The 18,270-nt window shown below is 43.1% G+C and overlaps 1 protein-coding gene across 6 annotated transcripts in view; it reads left to right on the top strand.

Annotated features, from left to right (window-relative positions):
- Window positions 1–18,270, top strand: part of LOC127363420 (zinc finger protein 521) — an 89,006-nt gene that overhangs the window by 20,854 nt on the left and 49,882 nt on the right. The gene's annotated exons all lie outside the window — the stretch shown is intronic.

Genomic DNA, 18,270 nt, shown 5'->3' with positions numbered 1-18,270 from the left:
GACAGAGAAAGAAAGGGGAAGTTTAGGGGGATGGGTAGAAAAAGACAAAGAAGGGAAGAGAGACACAGTCAAGGTAAGGGAGAGTCAATCTTTGCAGCAACAGCGATGTGAGTCCAGGCCTGCTTTGTAAGGCAGTCAGAGGTGGTAATTAGCCAGTGATGAGTTGACTGGTTGTGTGTCCAGTGCACGGCACTGCTGGGTGGGGCTGTGGGAGGTAGATAAGGCCAGCAGTGGGCTTATCTCTGAGAAGGACAGGCACCAGGCCTGCCAGGCAAATCCACCCACAGACCAGCCGCATTTTATTAACAACATCATTAATGCCAGACAGGTTATGTGCGGTGGCTCGGAAGAGAGACAGGAAAAAGTAAAAAACAAATAAAGTCTCAATTCCTGCTTGGCCGGCCAGTCTAAAGTACATAGGCACCGGTTGACGTGTTTTGAAAGCAAGGAGCTTGTGGAGATGTTTACCAGGTAGGCAGCCAACGGAAGGGCACGGAGAGCGAGCTTGGATCTTACCTCTGGGTTTTGCTCACTCTCCTCTGGGTCCCCAGAATTCAAATGATTTTCTTTTTTTCTCTTTCAAACGTGGGACTGCTCACCAGAATAATGATGAAGCAGATACAGAGAAACATAACCAGGCACAAAGAAAAGGCAAAATGTATTTTAAAAAACTTTATGGACATTCTGGGCTCGGTTTTCTAACAAATGCTTCATGAAATGTTGAGGTTTTTTTTCTCTCTCTTCTCTGAATCCCTGAATTCCGCATTGTGCAATCAGGTGTGCAATATTTTGGTTTATATGTACCATTTTAATTTATAGAATACAATGTTAGTGATCAAATACAAGGTCATGTTAAAAAGGCAAATACTGTAAGTTTTTTATACATTTGTTTGCAGTAATCTGATTTCCTTTGATCAGATTGCACCTTAACAGGTGTCTGTTGTGTTATGTGGCAAATGAGCGTTCACTCGCCATGGTTTGATTTTTATAAACAATTGTGTGAAGTGCGTAACATGAACAAACACTTGGCTTGTAATTAACACTCTGTATTAGCATATCAAATGCCAAAGAGCTTTTCAGTGGCATGTTTCCCTTCGATAATTTACACCAGGAGTCGACAGGATGTAACATAGCTTTGAGACAAAGAAAAGTTCACCAATCAACATGTACTTCATTCACAGACACCTAAAAAAAACATCTACAGGCTTTTGAATCATGTTAATACTCCCTAATGAAAAGGTCATAGGATTTTGCTTATGTCTGTGTGGAAATGTACTGCACATTGATCCCCATAGGGCTTTTTCCTTAGATGGCTTTTGCCAAACTTGCCAGTAATGGGAGGAAAGGAAGTAGGGAGATGGAGGGCGGTGGAAAGAGTGACCAGTCCGACAGGTTTATGTCTCCCAGCAGGCTGAGCTCCATGGAGCGAGCCCACAGGAAGGAGCAGAGCCAGCTGTGACGGCATCCTGCTAGCCACTGTGGTTTAGGAACTTTGGGGCTACACTATCACCGACTCAACATTTCCCCCTCTCCTCTACCCCTCCCAGGGGTTGTTTTTGTTGGCCAGGGGGTGGTGTTTGGGTGGGGGCTGCTATAGGGCTCTGCGGAACAGGCACTCCTATACTTCAGGATACGGGGAGTTCAGCCACCCACAAGGACAGGGGATTCTCAAATATCATATGAAGTAACACATTTGTTCCTTAGTGCTAATTGCCATTTTCGGACTGGAAGGTGGGTTCATAAATTTGGTTTTATGGGCAGGATGGGTGTCGTTTTAAGGCCTCCAAGGCCACCAGCTGGACTATACTCTGGCAGAGGGAACATTGTGTGTCGGTACAGAATGTAATGGTTTGACAGTAAAGCCATGCTGTCAGGTAATACAGAGATGTCCTCTTAATGTTAAGAGCAGTGGACAGTGTAGGGGGGGGGGGGGTCCACCACTGCTGAGAATGTAAAGGTCATCTAATCTATTCCACCTCCAACCTGCCTGGCTGATCGATCATCCTGGAGGAGTCAATCGATTTGATCAGAGAGCCTCTCTTAAGAGATGGCCTCCCAACGAGTGACTGGATTCTGCGGAAGGCTGCAGAGTGTGCCAGCTTGGGACATGTCTCTGTGATAAACCAATACATTAAAATCCCTGATTAAATAGTAACTCACCACCTGTGTTAGCCATTCTCTGAATAAGCCACTGATTTAAGAAAGCAAAGAACATGCAACTGTTACTACAACTTCACCGTGTTATCACTTATTCTATATGCAATGCATGTATGCTAAAATCAGATCAACAAAATCCTGTAGGACTGACTGACAGTCAAGAGAGATTGGGCTGTAGTAAACAGAGTGGTAATCTTTATATTAGGACATTATGTGCCCCCAGTCAAAGCATGATGCATCTTTCTCATCATGAACTTGGTTTGTAGAACATACCCCACAAACAAAGTCAACAGACAAAACCATCGTGTGATTGGATTTTAATCCAATTGCATTATTATTCAGGCCTCCCATTGGCCATTCATTACTCTCACATGGAGCCTGTGTGGGTTGTTATCACCCAATCAGGCTCAAGACTGTATTCTGGAGAGCATGCTTTCGTTTGCATCCTTTAAACCCTGTGAGCCTTCCCTCTCTCTGGGCCCGCCAACGGAATACCTAATTCCAAAGTAAACTGATTGCTCTCTCCAACAAGATTACACTGTGATGATGTTAGCCAAATGAGACCGCTATTCGGATGCAACCAGGGCAGGCAAGGATGCTTACTGCAAGATGACTGATCAGCATGTTAAGAGAAACAAGGCTGAAAAAAAGGAGGTGAAAACGAGGGATAGAAATCGAAAGAGTGTGAGAGAGTTGTGCGCGTGGGGGTAAGCAGAAATGTAATTTGCTTCTCACCTCAGGCGACTGGGCTCTGAGGCCAGTAAATATGCAAACAAGCTGAGCCTGGCCATCAATATGAAGACCCTAGATGATTACTAATCTCCACCACAGAAGTAGATTGAGGTCTGTTCAGCTGTGCCATGCAACATGAAGAGAAAAAGAGGAAGGTTAGAGTCCAAACTACCTCTCTACATTGGCCCCCAGCATTATGTGCAACTCAGAGTTATGGGTATATTTGACCTTCAAATTTAAGAAGATGCATACTATTTGTGATGCATACAAATCAGCAATACAGCATCATTAAAAATGTAGGTGTCTTAATATTTGAAATATTTTGAAGGATACATCAATGTTCCATCATACTGTAAATACAATTCAGAAACTAATGTCCTAAGTTCTCAGTAACTTTGAACCTTATTTTCAACTCACCCCAGTCTTTTCATCATGGAGAACTTCTTGTCTGATATGAGCTCTTAGACGTGAGGCACAGTAGTTTACCAGCCCATTGTCATTCCCCATCCGTAATCCGGGATAAAAAAACCTATGGGACATGGACCAGGCTGGAGTCATTAGGTGTGTGCGTGGCTTACCCAGACAGCCAGATAAACCAGATGCCTCGGGATGGCCAGGGGTCATCTCTCTGTGAGAACACGTTGTTGATGTCCTTGTTTCTCTCTACCTCTTCTTTGCCCGCACTCCTTCTCTCGCCCTGCTTCATCATTCCTTCTCTTGCTTTCTTTTCTCTCCCTTGATTGTTCTGCACAGTCATCTCAAACACAGAGGTCCGTGTTGGAGCTTAGCAGTCGAAGAACCTGTCAGCTAAAGGGAAGGAGGAAAGACAGACAGGGGAGTTGTCTGTGGCCCTAGGTTGAATGCCTGAGGGTGTACTACGTGTGGAGGATAGTTAGTGCAGAAGGACGCACCGCAGTCTGCAGGTGAATCCTCTCATTTTGAGAGACTTAATGCATTTGAATCATCACCTCTAGGGGGGAGTGTTATGACTTTCTGTTACAGAAGGAACCTTGATATAAAATGCAGCAAAAGTTGTCTTTTTTTATTTTTTATTTCTAAATACAGCAGGAGGGCTATGTAAGGGGAATATATATTCTAAGAATGTCTTCCCAGTCCTAAACATAATTGACTATTCCTTGTATTTTAGAGTGTGTTTCCAGCATTGAGCTTTACCCTCTGCAGTGAGTGCACAAGGCTTGAGGATGTTTACCTGGCATGGTGCCTGTTGTAGCTGCCCTCCTGTTGAGGAAAAGCAGGTCAGGCTATAGCTTTGTGTTTGTTTGTTTGTTTGTTTGTTTGTTTGTGCATGTGAGCATTTTTGTAGGTGTGTATGAGTTTGTGAGTGTGTATGTGTTAGTGTACAGATATGTGTGTGTGTGTGTGTGTGTGTGTGTGTGTGTGTGTGTGTGTGTGTGTGTGTGTGTGTGTGTGTGTGAGGGGGGGGGGGGAGAGATCATTAGGATGGAAAGGGTCAGAGAGCGCATTACATTCAGCCTGGAAAGAAGCAAGATGTATCGCCAATGTAAGCATTTATTTTCCAGGAGGGGAAAGATGGGTGGGTATGGGGGTGCGGGCTGGCGGATGGTAGGTAACTGGACTCTCAATCCAACTGAACCATCCATCTGCTCAGCCATCAATCTTCCGCCTTTCTATCCCTCTGTTCATTTACTCATCCACCCATTTATCCATCCTTGCCCGTGGCCAAAGGGCCATGTCTCTTTGTGGCCCTGATAATCTGGACCAATTTCCTCTTCAATTTATTTCCCGGCCAACCACCCACCTGGTCAAGCAGCATCAGGCTTCTCAAGGTAGAGCCACTCATCCCAGCAAGCCCCTTCCCACCAATCACATCCTGTTTTTTTTCTCCTCAAGTCTCAGATCTTTTGTCTTTTGTGTTTTGGAGTTTGAATTCAGGTCCGTAGTAATGCTACATTTCCCCTTTTTTTTACTGTAAGGTCTGACACCGATCGGCCACCACTGTTTACCTCTAATGTCCTAACCCTTCTCCATCTGTATTTTCTATTATCATCTTCCATTTCTATTCATAGCTCTCTCTGCTGCCTCCCCTCTTTCTCTTTATTTCTCTCTCCCTCCCTCCCTCCATCCTGTCATGGCTCCTCAGTATTCTGCTGCTGTCTTGTGTGGAGTGATTTTGCCCAGACACGTCTGGCTCTGGGTAAAGTGCGGTCCCCAGAGAGCGCGCTCCGCAGCCCCCAGGTCGCCGGCACCATGAATACATTATGATCCCCATTTCCATCCTGTTGCCACGGCAGCACTTTTGGAGCCGCAGGGCGATTAAGATGTGTGCTGTCGATACCCTGATAGGAGCAAAAGTTGGATCTGGAAGCTGGCCTTTGATCAGATTCCATCCTCCTGCTTGCTGTTGGTGGCTTCAGTACAGGAAGACAAAGAGATCTTTTGGGCTTTTTATTGGTTTGACAAGTTCACCTGCAGTACATAAGCATACCATGCATCCTCAAGCTCTTTTTCCCACCTCGCTGCTTTATCTTCAGCTTTCCTGCCTCAAACCATTTCCCTCCCTTATTCTCACTTCCGTTGCTCCTCCCCATCATGGCAGTTCAGCTAAGGCAGCATTATACGCAGTCTCTCTCTGATATTCTGCTTTCCTCACAAAGGAAGCAACTCCCTTACCTTTTATTGTTTCCTTTTTTTCTTTGGGGGATGATGTATAAAACATGGTGCCTCAGGTAGAGGATGTTGGGTAGGAAGCCATGTCCCCCTAAATGGCCAGCCGTGTGCATGCGCCTAACACTTCACTGAGCAATCTGTCAACATGTCAGCAACACATGTTTTGTAAAAAGCCTCTGGTGGGAGCCAGGGGAAAAAAGGCACTCCTGCCAGACCAGAGAGGAAATGCTTTTTTCTCCTCTATGCAGTGGATTTTCTATTGCTGGTGCTCAGTCCCACGGGCCCCCCAACACCACCCTCCCCTCCCCCACACATACACCCGTTGTCTGCACTTCAGAAATTTGAACTGGGGACCCTCGAGGGGGTTTACTGGGAGGGTGGGGGTAGGCTGGGAGGGAGGGGCCCCCTCTTTTTCAGAGCGTATGAAATTGTGAAGGTATATTGTGGCAGGTCCCCAAGCGGTCTTTTCTAATACCTGAGTTTCTGGCGAAGCTGGAAATTACCAGCGGCTCCCCCGAGGGACGGCTTTATCCACACCAGGAAGGGGAGCAGAACTCAGTGGGGAGGTTACTTAATGCATGGCTGAAATAAAAGAATTTCTGAGAGACAGAGGCTGAAAAGCTAGCTTTTTTTCTTTTTAAACCCCCCCTTCACTCCCATTCCCTCTCCCTCTCTCTTTTCTTCCCCAGTAGTATAGTTTACTACTCTCTGCCTTCTCTTGAAGGGTTCTAGTTTAATAAACTTTCAGAGGATCCTGCTGGTGCAGACAGCTAGACAAATACCCTTGTGTGTTCTCTTTTGTCGGAGATACAGCTTTTTGTTATGTTCTTGCAAATTTGATTTCTCCCTCTGTCTTTCGTTTTCTCTGCCGCCCTCTGTCTTTCTCCCTTTCTGCATTTGTCTTCATCTCCCTCGTCCTTCTCTCGCTTTCGGTCTCCCTCCTCGATACACATACACTACACACACGCACACACTAAGTCAAACTCTGTCTCTTGTGGTTGAGTTTATTGTTTGGTCTGTCTCTTCGTTCTCCCCCTCTGTGCTCCCTTTTGTTTTCTGTATGTTTTGTTGTATTGTGCAGAGAGGCTGAGATGCAGATAGAATGCAGACAGTTTGCCCAGGGTGAAGAGTGCGCGCAAGCACCCTTGGTATCTCTTTAACAAAACACATTCATCTATTTACACATGACCAAATGTATAAAACTACCTACATTTTAAGCGCAGGGTATAAGGTGTTTTTCATCAAAGAGATTCAATGCATAATGTTTTGGGGGCAATTTACTCATTCCATTGTATGGACTTATGTTCCACTTACTGTATGCCAGGATGCCCTTTTCCTTGGTAATCAGCACCTGTATGTAATGTCCATGGATCATTAATCCTGCCTTGTTCATAACCTCAAAAAAAAAAAAAAAAAAACAACATAAAATCTCATCCCATGTATGAAATGCCCCTCTCTCTCTGTTTCTTTCTCCCTCTCTCTTCCTCCCCTTCTACTGTTGGTAAATAATTCAACCTTTTCCCTGTAACAAGTGCTGGCCTTAATAGGGAGCAGTACCTGTAGTTGGGATAAACAAGGCAGCCGGCCTCACCAGTGAAACAGAGGGATTTGGGCTTCATGAGGGCAGAGGAATAAGTCGTTTCCTTCTGAAAGGCAGAGTAGACTGGCTGACATTAATTAAACCCTATAGGATAAAGGTTATCTGAGGCCTAGCAAAGCAGAGACCGTGCATGCGGGATGTTATGTCTGTCGAATTCTAATCAAGACTTCTTATTAATGCGACAGGTGTGAGCTCAGCCATGTATAATATGTGTGGTATGTTTGTACTATTATGTTCCAACATCTGTGTGTCTCAGGGATCTATTTGTGTAAAGGAGCGACAGCATTTCATCCGATAGAAGAAAGGTGATAACATATTTCCACCTTCAGTTACAGATGCAAGCTGATAATCCAACCAAATGTTCTCAAAAAAATAGCTACCACCTCTGCTGTGTTCCACATTTCTAAAAAAAAAGACTGAGGCAAGTAGATAGAGATTTCGATGTTTAGAAATCATTGTGTTGCCCACCTTGCTCTGTAGTGGGAGGTGTGCCTCCTCACCAGAGATCCTCCCATGGTGCACCTGTGACAGAGTCACCTGACCCAAGCTTCAGCATGGTGCTCGGGTGCCATGGCTCATGTTTTACAAATTACCCAGGGGGTCATGCACCAACTCTGTGCCCATATTTCCTCCCTGCTGTATGCATAGTGCATGGGATTATATTCCCCAACTCCAACTCCTCCCTGAGACAATGAAGAGCCGCAGAGATGACAATCACCTCACTAACCCAAGAACGCCAAAGAAAATACAAATTAAGGAAGGGAGAATGCACTGTCCTGACCTATTGGCTTTCTTTGTTTGTGATGGAAGTAGGCTGGTTAAAGAAAAAAAAACAGCACAGATCCTGTTACCAGGAGGGTAGGGCTCTATTTGTAATGTGTGTGTCATCAGGAGTCCAATGGTAATCTTAGAACATCTCTTTCTCTCCCTCCCTTCCTGACTCGTCAACTTATTTGCATGCCAAATGTAATTAAAGGTCACCTTATTGGTAATATTCTCCTGATATTTAAAGTAGCCAAGTAAGATAGCCACTGGAGGAGTGACATGGGTTTTATTACCATCTCATTGTATGCTGTTTCTATATTAGTGGTACAGTAACACTATAGCTCTTTCACAGTAATAGTAGTGTCTTCTCCTTTTATATACAGATAAAGGCTGATGTCCTCTCGTCTACAACAGCCCAATGAAAAGTAATTAGCTGATATGGATGGTGCTGTCAGTGATAACTGATATTGGGGGACTATTACATTCACTCTCTCAAATGATGATCCTTGAAATGGGTTCATCACAGTAAGCTGCACATTCAGATAGACGTGAGATTAGCGCGTATAAGAAGGAAAACTCCTTACTACTGCAGGTAAATTGCATATTATTCCCAGATAGGAAGATTCCTTTAACAAATGGTCACTATATCCACCCAAAAAAGATTTAATATACTGCAGTCTTTTCTTTTTTCATTAATACATGACTCACCTCTAATATTTGATTTATTCATTTAATATTTTAAGCAGATTTCAAATGTAAAGTCATACTGGGGATCTTTGGTCTTTCCTGAAGTTTACTTGTACTGAATGGATGATAATTCATATGGGGGTGTTGGTTGGCAGTCTTAGTGAGTTCCTCTCCTGAGAGAAACATAAATAGCCTCCCAGGTGGTGGTGTGTAACTAAGTAAATGGTTACTAAGCCAAGGAGTGCTGGGCCCATGTAAATAGGGAGAGGAAAAGTATCCATTGAGGTGCTGGAGTGAGAGGAGGGCATTCAAGGGCAAGATGAACCTCAGTAATCTCTTTTAGGGATTTTTCTACAGTGACCGTGAAAGTTTTTCGCCGAGTACGTCAGCATGCAAACTTTTTGCAAAACAATCCAAAGGAAACTTTTTTTTCCAGCTGATAAATAGATAAACAGGAATAAATCAATGTGAAGTGATGAATGAATAAGTAAAATGCCCTGTAGTCATTTGTCTGGTTGTATTCAGGCCTCATATTCCAGACCTGTTCTGCAAATGAAGATGAGGGCGAGGGCAGCGAAGGAACTGCTTCATTCGGTGAGGCGTGTGCGTGTATCAGTGTGCGCGTGCGTGTGTTTTCATAATACTTAGCAGTATTAAGATATGATGATGAGCTGCCTGGATACCAGCAGAAAACAATAGAAGGGGAAACAAAGCAAACCCCTAAATCTGTCTGCCATTTGCGCTCACATACTGTACACACATGTCATGAGTATTCTGGCACAGTTACTGGGCCAGGGAAGTGCTGGTCTGGGGCCTGGCCCATTCTCCAGAGACAACCCCCCCCCCACCCCGCCTCCTCCCTCTCCGCCCCCTTCCCCCTTCCTGTGCAGTCTGTGGACACAGTCTGAGGCGACAAGGTTGCACAACAGCTCGCAAAACCTCCACTTTATAAACACGATCATAAAAAAAACAGCCTGCCATTAGAAATCGGTTTAAGAAGAAAAAATAATTAGGAGGACTGTGATAATTGTGTCAAGGGGGAAATAGATCAGACGAATTATGGGAAGAACCAGAAAATCTTGCCGTGGCTTTGTTACTTTGCTGTCGGTTCATTTCAACATTGATCCACCCTTCCATCTGTCATCCTTTTCCTGTGCTCCTTCTTCAACTCTCCATTTCTTTCTCTCTTTCTTTCTCCCTTTCTTGGATTCAAGAGTGGAGGAGCCTTCTGGCTTTAACAGAGAGGGGATGAAGATGTTTATTCATCTGGAGGGTATTAGAGCCATGATTAAGGAGAGGAGGGAGTAGTAACGCTGATGCGACGTCTGCATCGCTCGTTCGTGGGCCGCCTGCGGGATTCTGGCCAACACACCAGGAAAACAAGAAATGAAAAAGAATGAAAAAAAAAAACTTGTAGTGAAATTCGATTCTCTCTGGAAAGGACAGAAGTTTAAATTTTAGCCGTCTCACTCGCTCTCTCGATCCCAGTCTCACTCCTTGTCCTCACAGCTAAGCTAATTATTAATGAATGCGGTTTCTGTTGAACCTTGGAGAGGTGTCAGCGCTGCAGTCACTGAGGGTTAAGAAATCTTGACATTTAAGACAGGGATGCATGAAAATACATCGTCTTGCTTGAGTTGATGCTTGTTTTTCTTCCCCTCCCGCTCTCCTCTCCAAGATGCATGTTTTCTTCTCCCTCCTGGGCTGTCTCCAGTTGTTTTACCACTGACAAGCTGGGATGGCGTTGAGGAGATATCAAATAGAGCCACAGTGTATTAATCGGGGGAACTGAAGGTCATGGGTCGAGAGGCAGGGTCAGACTTTTCTGATAAATGCTAATGCTAAAGCTAACACTATATAGTCTAGGGTTGCTCTCCATATGCATGTGATTTTCTCTGCTGAAAGAAAAAAAAGGTGTTGATATAAGACTTTTTTATGGGCATTTGGCAGACTAACTGCCCTTTTTCAAAATATTCCCAGTGTACAGAAACATAGATCCAAGTGTCTGAAGTTATCCTTAAAAAGTGAAATCATTTTTTGTTGAAGTCTAGCCCAAGTTTTATGGGTCACTATGAGGTAGTTTGATTAAAAAGAATTAGACCCTGTTTTCCAAATTCAGTGTGTGCTGTGCTTGGTTTTAGGTAATGGATAGCGCCTCTTGAAACTTGCAGAGCAAACCCTATTTTAATGAAGCAACCATACAGTAACTCAGCATATTTCTGTACGCACAACAATTTTTTCTTCTCCAAGCTGATCACATAAATCACATTTCCGTGAGTAACTAAGAGTGGGGAAAAATAAAAGAGCATCCAAGTAAACTCTTGCGCAGTGAGGAAATATTAATAGAGTCGCAGTATAGTACAGCCCATTGCTGCAGCATCTCTCACAGTGGCTGACTGACTGACTGGCTAGCTGACTGTCCACTGGGTCCTGCGCCTGGTCTGCCGCAGTGTTGAGGGAACAACACACACACACACACATACACATACACAGAGGCTCCCCTGCCTATTGAAGCCCAGCCCAGCCCAGTCCCGCCTGGCCCAGCACTCCCTTAGAGCCAGTGCAGTGAGGCAGGCGGTGAAGGGGGCATGCTGGGGGACAGATTGTCATCCTCCTTCTCCCCCTGGGAGGCTCACTGTGGCTGGTGGTCCAGCCAAGACCTGGGGAACAGCCTCCTTCCTGTTTGTGCTGTAGTCTACCTGAAGTGGTCAACTGTCCTTCCTCTCCACACCACCAGCCGTTCTGTTCTACAGGAGATGACACCATAACCACCACCCCTCTCCCACACACAAACTGCTCCACCTACGTCCTAAACAGAGCTCTGACCATCTTGCGTTGCAGCACCCTTAGGGCTTATCACAGCCAAATCTTAGTATGGCTGCCTGTTTTAAACAAATACTGCTACTACTACTATTACTAGTAGTAATAATAATAATAATAATAATCATACCATTTATTTATAGAGTGCTTTTTATGGTAAGACACTTCACATAAGGTACATAAACACATAGGTAAAAAAGGTAATAGAAACAACACACTACAGTACATCTATTAAAAAATGTAGTTTTGTAATAGTGATGGTACCTATGCAATTAATGTACATTTCTTTCTAATGCAAAAAGCATTATATCTCATGTCACAGAGGTAATGAGGGCATGCTGTGAAGTGCATTTTGGTTCTAGTGTGATTCACTTTTCATAATTAAAACACTTCAAATCAAGTAAAATTCAACTGAAACAATAAAAAATCATTAGCCCTCGAGCCCACCCACTGGACTCTGAATAGTAACCTGTTATGAGCCCCAAATTCACCTGTCTTGAATAATGGTGTAATTAAATTTCTCCCTTTTCAGTTTCTGTCCTTAATTTATTTATTTTTCTTTGAAAAAGACTTAATGTTAAAAGCAGCAATGAAGCACTCCTGACACTGTAATTTCTTATTAACCCTGTCTCTGTGACTTTTCCCAGCCCTGATTTAACACAAAAAAAAGAAGGAAAAACAGCCGGTAGGGACAAACATAGTGATGCAAGTAAACATCCCTACAAATTATATAAATTTTTATTTTAAGCCTTTGTTTGATTACATTTATTTTATTTCTAAACAGTAAAATATGTGATAGCATATTTGACGGCCTGGTCATCCATATCTGGTATTCATATGATGTGTTTGAGTGCATTGCTGACCTCTGTGATCTCAGTGTAATAGTATGCAGTTGTAATGGAGGATAAGAAATGTGTTACCTAGCACTATGTCATCTCTGGCATGGTTATGGATTGATACATGATGCTGATTTACACAGGAAAAAATGAGGCAGATCATGCAAAAATGACAAAAATGTGTGGATGTTGGTGGAAAGACAGCAGTGTAGCAGGGAGACATCTCTGCAATAAGTAGAGGAATTCCACTTTTCATTGTGTCTCACTATCATGGAAAGAAAAAGCCTAGTAAAGGATGACTGGCCGCCCTACTTTTCCTCCTCTGGCCTTCCATTTGTCTAACTTTCCTGGGACGCCACTGGGGCACTGTGATTTCTGGGACAGTGACCAAGTGCTCCTGTCTGAGCTGGGGGACGTGGGTAATGTGGACAAAGTAGTTGACAGTTTGCCGCTTCCCCATGGTTGAGAGACAGAGCCATGAGGGCCAGAATAATGGACACCCAGACCAGAGAGTCAGAACAGCGCTTGATGTTCCAGCTCTTTGTGTCAGGCCCTGTGTGAAAAAATCCCCATTGACTGCAATTTGGGTGGGTGAGAGGGGGTTGCATTTCTCCTCCAAGTGTGTGTGGAAATGTGTTGTGTACATGTTGTTAGGCCAGAGTAACTTGCGGCTACGGCACTGATGAAACCCCGAGAAGTAAATCCTTATTTCATCTAGTGTTTTTCTACCTCGTTCAGTCAAACATAGCTTCCTTGTTCACTGCTGCTCCAGTCGTCTCACACAACCCCTCCTTCTCATCCTGTAGCATAGTGGATTTGATTGATCTGTAGCAAGGGGGGGCAGGGACCTGACATTTCTCAGTGATGTGTAAAAAACATATTGTGTTTGCTAAGAAAAAAAAAAGGGAGGAAAAGAGAGAGACAGGCAGTGTATACACACAACACACACCCACACGCACACAGACAATACTATGTGAGTTTGAGTAATGGTAAAAAGCAGCTCCTTTAAATACCTCCACTTCAGCTTATTGTATCAGCTGCATGGTGCAAAAAGCCACATCTAGCCACCTGGCACTTTTCTTGACAGCTACTGGGAATTATCAGTGTTTCATTTTGACTGGATTTGATGTCTTAAAATGGGGATGTAGCAGGACTACTGTGAGTAAAGCCCAGCACTGGGCCTCTTCCAATAGCTCTGTGTCCTCTAAGCTCTCGGTCGTGAATCAACTGAGTGATTTGTTCATCTGACTGGAATTAGTCCCAAAAAAATCGACCACCCCTCTCTCTCTCTCAGTCAGGGAGATTGGAGTCTTAGCTAATGTAAAAATTTCTCTCACCACCTCCTCTATTAGATCTTAAGTGGTTGTGTCACAAACAGGGGTGTACATGATAGTGTGTTGTTCAGACACACATTGCTATTTGGGCATCAGAACAGGAAAAGCGTTGAGATGACACATGCATTGTCTCATGGGAGAGACTCACTACTTTTCCCAGTAACTGTAAAAAGATCCCCTCTCTGAATATGAAGTGGGGTCATGGTGTTACATCAGACAAGTTGTCAGCTTTTTGTTTATTCATTGAATCCCCAATCCCCAATGTGCCACAAATACACTCACACAAACACATCTCTTATGACAACCACTACGTACAGATCTCTGCTACAACACACAGGAAGATAAGGTTTGGCGGCTGAAAGCATGGCCATGCTTTGCTTCACTAGAATGGCTTTTGAACAAAGTCTAGCTTGCTATAGAAGCAGCAGATGACTGATAGCAAAAACACTTTTCTGATAAGATAAGGTCCTGGACCTGGATAAGAGTTTGGCTTACTAAATAGAGGAGATGTACTCTGTTGCTGTCAGGCGGTGATAAGACATCTTGAACTGCTTCCAGGACCTCAGACACGAAGGTCTAGGCGCCAGCAGTGAGTTATTCCCAAATCATGGTCCCTGAAAGGTTTCGGGAGGGTGTATTACAGGATAAAACCAATATAATCACAAATGCCTGTTTAGTAAGCACTATGTTTAACGGTGAGCTTTGGGGAAAACCTGCTAACAAATGCCAAAGTCTTTGATAGAAAAGTAAGTAGGTATGTAATTATGTAAATAAAAATTAATGTATTTATTGCATCTTTGCACCTGGTTTACAAAGTGCTTCTCAGACCAAAAGAAGCCAGATCAGTCCAGGGTCAGCCATCGTTATTTTCACCCAACTGAAATAAAAACATTACAGAACATTAAGCGTCTATAGTTTTACACTCAATTCTAGAATTAGATTTGTAAGTATTTTTTAGATGTATTTTATTGTGAAAAGTTATATATATATTCTTTTATATTTTATTTTAAGACATCAAAGTGTAGCACTAAAAAGACATTTCACAAATTGTGAGGGGTGTCTGGGTTTGAGAGTAACACAATATCTTTGCTGAGCACTGTGCATATAGACTTTTATTGTGTTTTGGCAAAAGGCCATTTCGTTTTAACGGTTGCTTGCAGTACTTATATTTCCAGATGTAAAAACCAAACATCCTAGCTTTAGCCCCAATGTATTCAACATGAGAATTAATTATACCTTTCTTGTCTGTCTCTTTCATTTTTGGCACATATACATAATAGGCATTACGGTCATTAAGAAATTATTATTATTATCAACTGAACTCTAAAGAAAGGCACACTTTTTTGACAAAAGGGGATTTTACTGGATTTGAATATGTATGACTTTGGACGAATATTTTATTTATTGTGCCACTGCGGCACACACCAGCCATTAATATCTGTGAAGAATTAGCAATCCAAAACTGATATGTTGCCTTCATTCTGATGCGCTCAGCTCACACTATTACAGAGCAGTATCTGTCCACAATGAATTCAATTGCAATAATTCTTTTCACATTACGCATATATTTTAGCATTTGAAATTTAGAGACAGTATTTGCCACCATATGTATTATAGTCCAAAGGGAAACAATGTCATCAGGAAAATTAATGACTTGCTCTCTTAAAAATATATTTATATATTTAGCTAATTCTCAAATACATTAATTGCATAAATCAAAACACTCTTCTGGGGTTTTGAAAGCTATGCCGCTATGAACAGAAATGGCAAACTTACCTGTTCCCAGCATTAAGGATCTTATTTGAACAGGGGTATTTACTCTGGGAAAGGGTGCTATAAATGAACATAGAGGAAGTGGTGCACAAAGAGTAGTTCAGACTGGCTTAGAGGAAACTGAGACCTGTGTGTGAAGGGGGAATTTTTAGTGGTTATTTCTTCAGTTCATGAAAAAAGAAACACTAATTTGTATAGTGCTTTTTCAAATGTCTTTATTAATCTTACATATATGGATTCCTTAAACTTGTAAGGCTAATTCTCTAAAAAGTTTTGATGTAATGTAGCTTTTCTTGTTAGTAAATATGGCTATGGCACATAAAATACCATTCCCTATAGAATCACTCCAAATGAGCTTGTTTTGTTCCATATAGGAGACATTTAAAAGAGAAAGAGGGAGGGGGTAGGGACAGAACTCCCAGAGAGGGACAGGCCTTAAGATGGAGGTCTTCCTCCCAGGACGTGACAGGCTGTTGGCTGGAGGATGCTCAGGAAGGCCTTGGCAGACCAACAAAGACAGCCCTTCAGCTGCAGGGTGTAGTTTTTCAGGCCCCAGCATCCCCTTTGGCAGCAGCACAGAGAGTGCTGGCGTGCACAGGCCCCCGGCCCGAGAGACAGGGAAGTAAGGCCCGTTCTTTTATTTACTCAGGCTGCTGCTGAGGCCTGGGCATTTCTTGTCTGGGTGAAGAAGGAAAAAAACAAGTCTCTCTCTCTCTTTCCTCTTGAGGTCTCCTGAGGAAGATTACTCTTTCATCTAAAGTTGTTCACACACTTGTTTCGACCATTGTGCTTGTATCTGTGTGTACATGTATGTCTGCACATGTATACGTTTGTTACTGTGTGTGAGTGTGTAGTGTGTGCACCCATGCTCTCTTGTGTGTTTATTACTGAGTGTGTGTGTGTGTGTGTGTGTGTGTGTGTGTGTGTGTGTGTGTGTGTGTGTGTGTGTGTGTGAGAGAGAGAGAGAGAGAGAGGGAGAGAGAGAGAAAGAGAGAGATGATGTAAAAAATGTACAGTTTTTTCCAAATGCCCTAAAACAGATGTGATCTTTCTTCTCTTTTAATCAGACATTTTGATGACCATCACAATAAGACAAAGCAGGAACTCTGTGTTTTTGTTCCAGTACACATACAACTTATTTAAGTCAGATTGGTATGAATATACCTTGAGTAAAGGTCCACTACATCCTCAAAAGGTGCAGCTCAGAGGCAATTGTAGAGGCACACTGTAATATAAATATTATGGTATACTTACAGCTTCTGTAATATTTCACAAACCTTAAATATTAAACATTAAATAGCCCTTCTAAACATGTTCATTCTGCTAGTTGAACTCAAGCAATATTTGTGACTCCCACGTCCCCCATAGATATGACTTTATGTATGTGTGTTATTGGAGTAAAGACACTAAATAAATAATGTACATCAAGTAAACAAACTAAAAAAAATAAATAAAAATGAGTGAGTGAAGTTGTCCTGATAGCCTAGTAATGTCTCAAGGCAAAGACATCCTCATTTAAGACAGTAGAATTTAATTTAGCCTTGTACACAGGCCCATTTATTTGTTTGTTTTATACTATTGTCTCGAAGCCAATATGTTTGACTGTAAGGCATTGGCTGGGGTCATTCTTCTTGCACTGTCTTCTTCTCCTATACCCTGGGAGGCAGTATGAGAGAGGGCAGATCCGCCCCCTCTGTGGAGGAGGGCATAGCACTGAGTCACCCATCCTCCCTCAAACCAGAGAGCGAGAGAGAGAGAGAGAGAGAGAGCGAAAACATTGAGACATGTATGAGAGATAAAGCAAGTAAATCAAGCACGGTTTGCTCCTTGAGTGAGATGTGTGTGCAGAGTGGGCGCCTTGCCAGGGGTGGGAGGTTTCCGGGAGGGCCACGGTGTGGAGGTGGGCTCTCAATGTGCCGCTTTCAGCAGTTTGGAGGGGCAAGGGAATGGCCTCCGACCCCATCTGTTTCCTGAAGATAGGCCTGATGGGGGTAAGTGCTCAGAGAGGGCATGATATCCTGACAAAGGGCAGATCTCCCAGCAAAAACAACAGAAAGGGGGAGAGAGAGAGAGAGACTTAGATTTGTCAGCTGAAGGAGAGTACAGAGGTTGGATCCTGGAAAGAGCTTGTGCTTTTCCTACGTCCTTCTCATAAATCTTTGCAGTTTCCTCTTGTTTTTCCCATTCCAAGTTTTGGCCTTTTGACACATTTTTTTTTCTGAAGGGGTTGGGATTACGTTGTTTTATTTAGGTAAGGAAGTTCACAGGACTTAGAATTCGGCAGCGGGAAGAAGTGGTCTGTAACCTTTTGAACTTGTGGAAAGTGGTGTTCTGTGTTTTCCATTCATATCACTGTACAGTGAACCAGTGGAATGGAATGTCAGCAAAGAACAGATTTGAATAGGGACACATTAAAGTTATTGTAAAACGAATGGCGTTCCCTGGTCATTCTCTGCACCTGCTTGTCCTTGAGTGAGATAGTTAGCCACTCAGTTGTCTTCCCCTATCCGTTTCCCTGTCCCCTCCTTGCCCCCCCCCATCAGCGCATGGCACAATAATCCATCCAGTATCAGTTGCCTCACGGCTTAGTGCAGACCACACAGACAAATATGATAATAATGCATATTCTATAATCTGATATCTATTGAGTGATGTTCTGAAAGGCCCATGTTTCATGAAAATCATCTATTTTGCAGTGGATGGTTCCTAAAGGCTATGCATAGCTATGATCTAAATTGCACATTTAATCTTCTCTTTCACTCTTGAGAGCAGCTTTCTCCCTGTTTTTTTTTTCTCTTGTCTTTAGGTCATTTCAAGGGCTCTTGTTTTTCAAAAATATTCTAGTAATTGTTCAGGAATAATAGAAATGTTCTAATTTACCTCATGCCGGGCTTACATCCTAAAGTACACAAATTGT

This window comes from Dicentrarchus labrax, unplaced genomic scaffold, assembly GCF_905237075.1.
Source record: "Dicentrarchus labrax unplaced genomic scaffold, dlabrax2021, whole genome shotgun sequence".
In the NCBI taxonomy this organism is placed as follows: domain Eukaryota; kingdom Metazoa; phylum Chordata; class Actinopteri; family Moronidae; genus Dicentrarchus; species Dicentrarchus labrax.
Note: the sequence above shows the minus strand (reverse complement) of the source record. Positions and strands in the feature narration are given on the sequence as shown.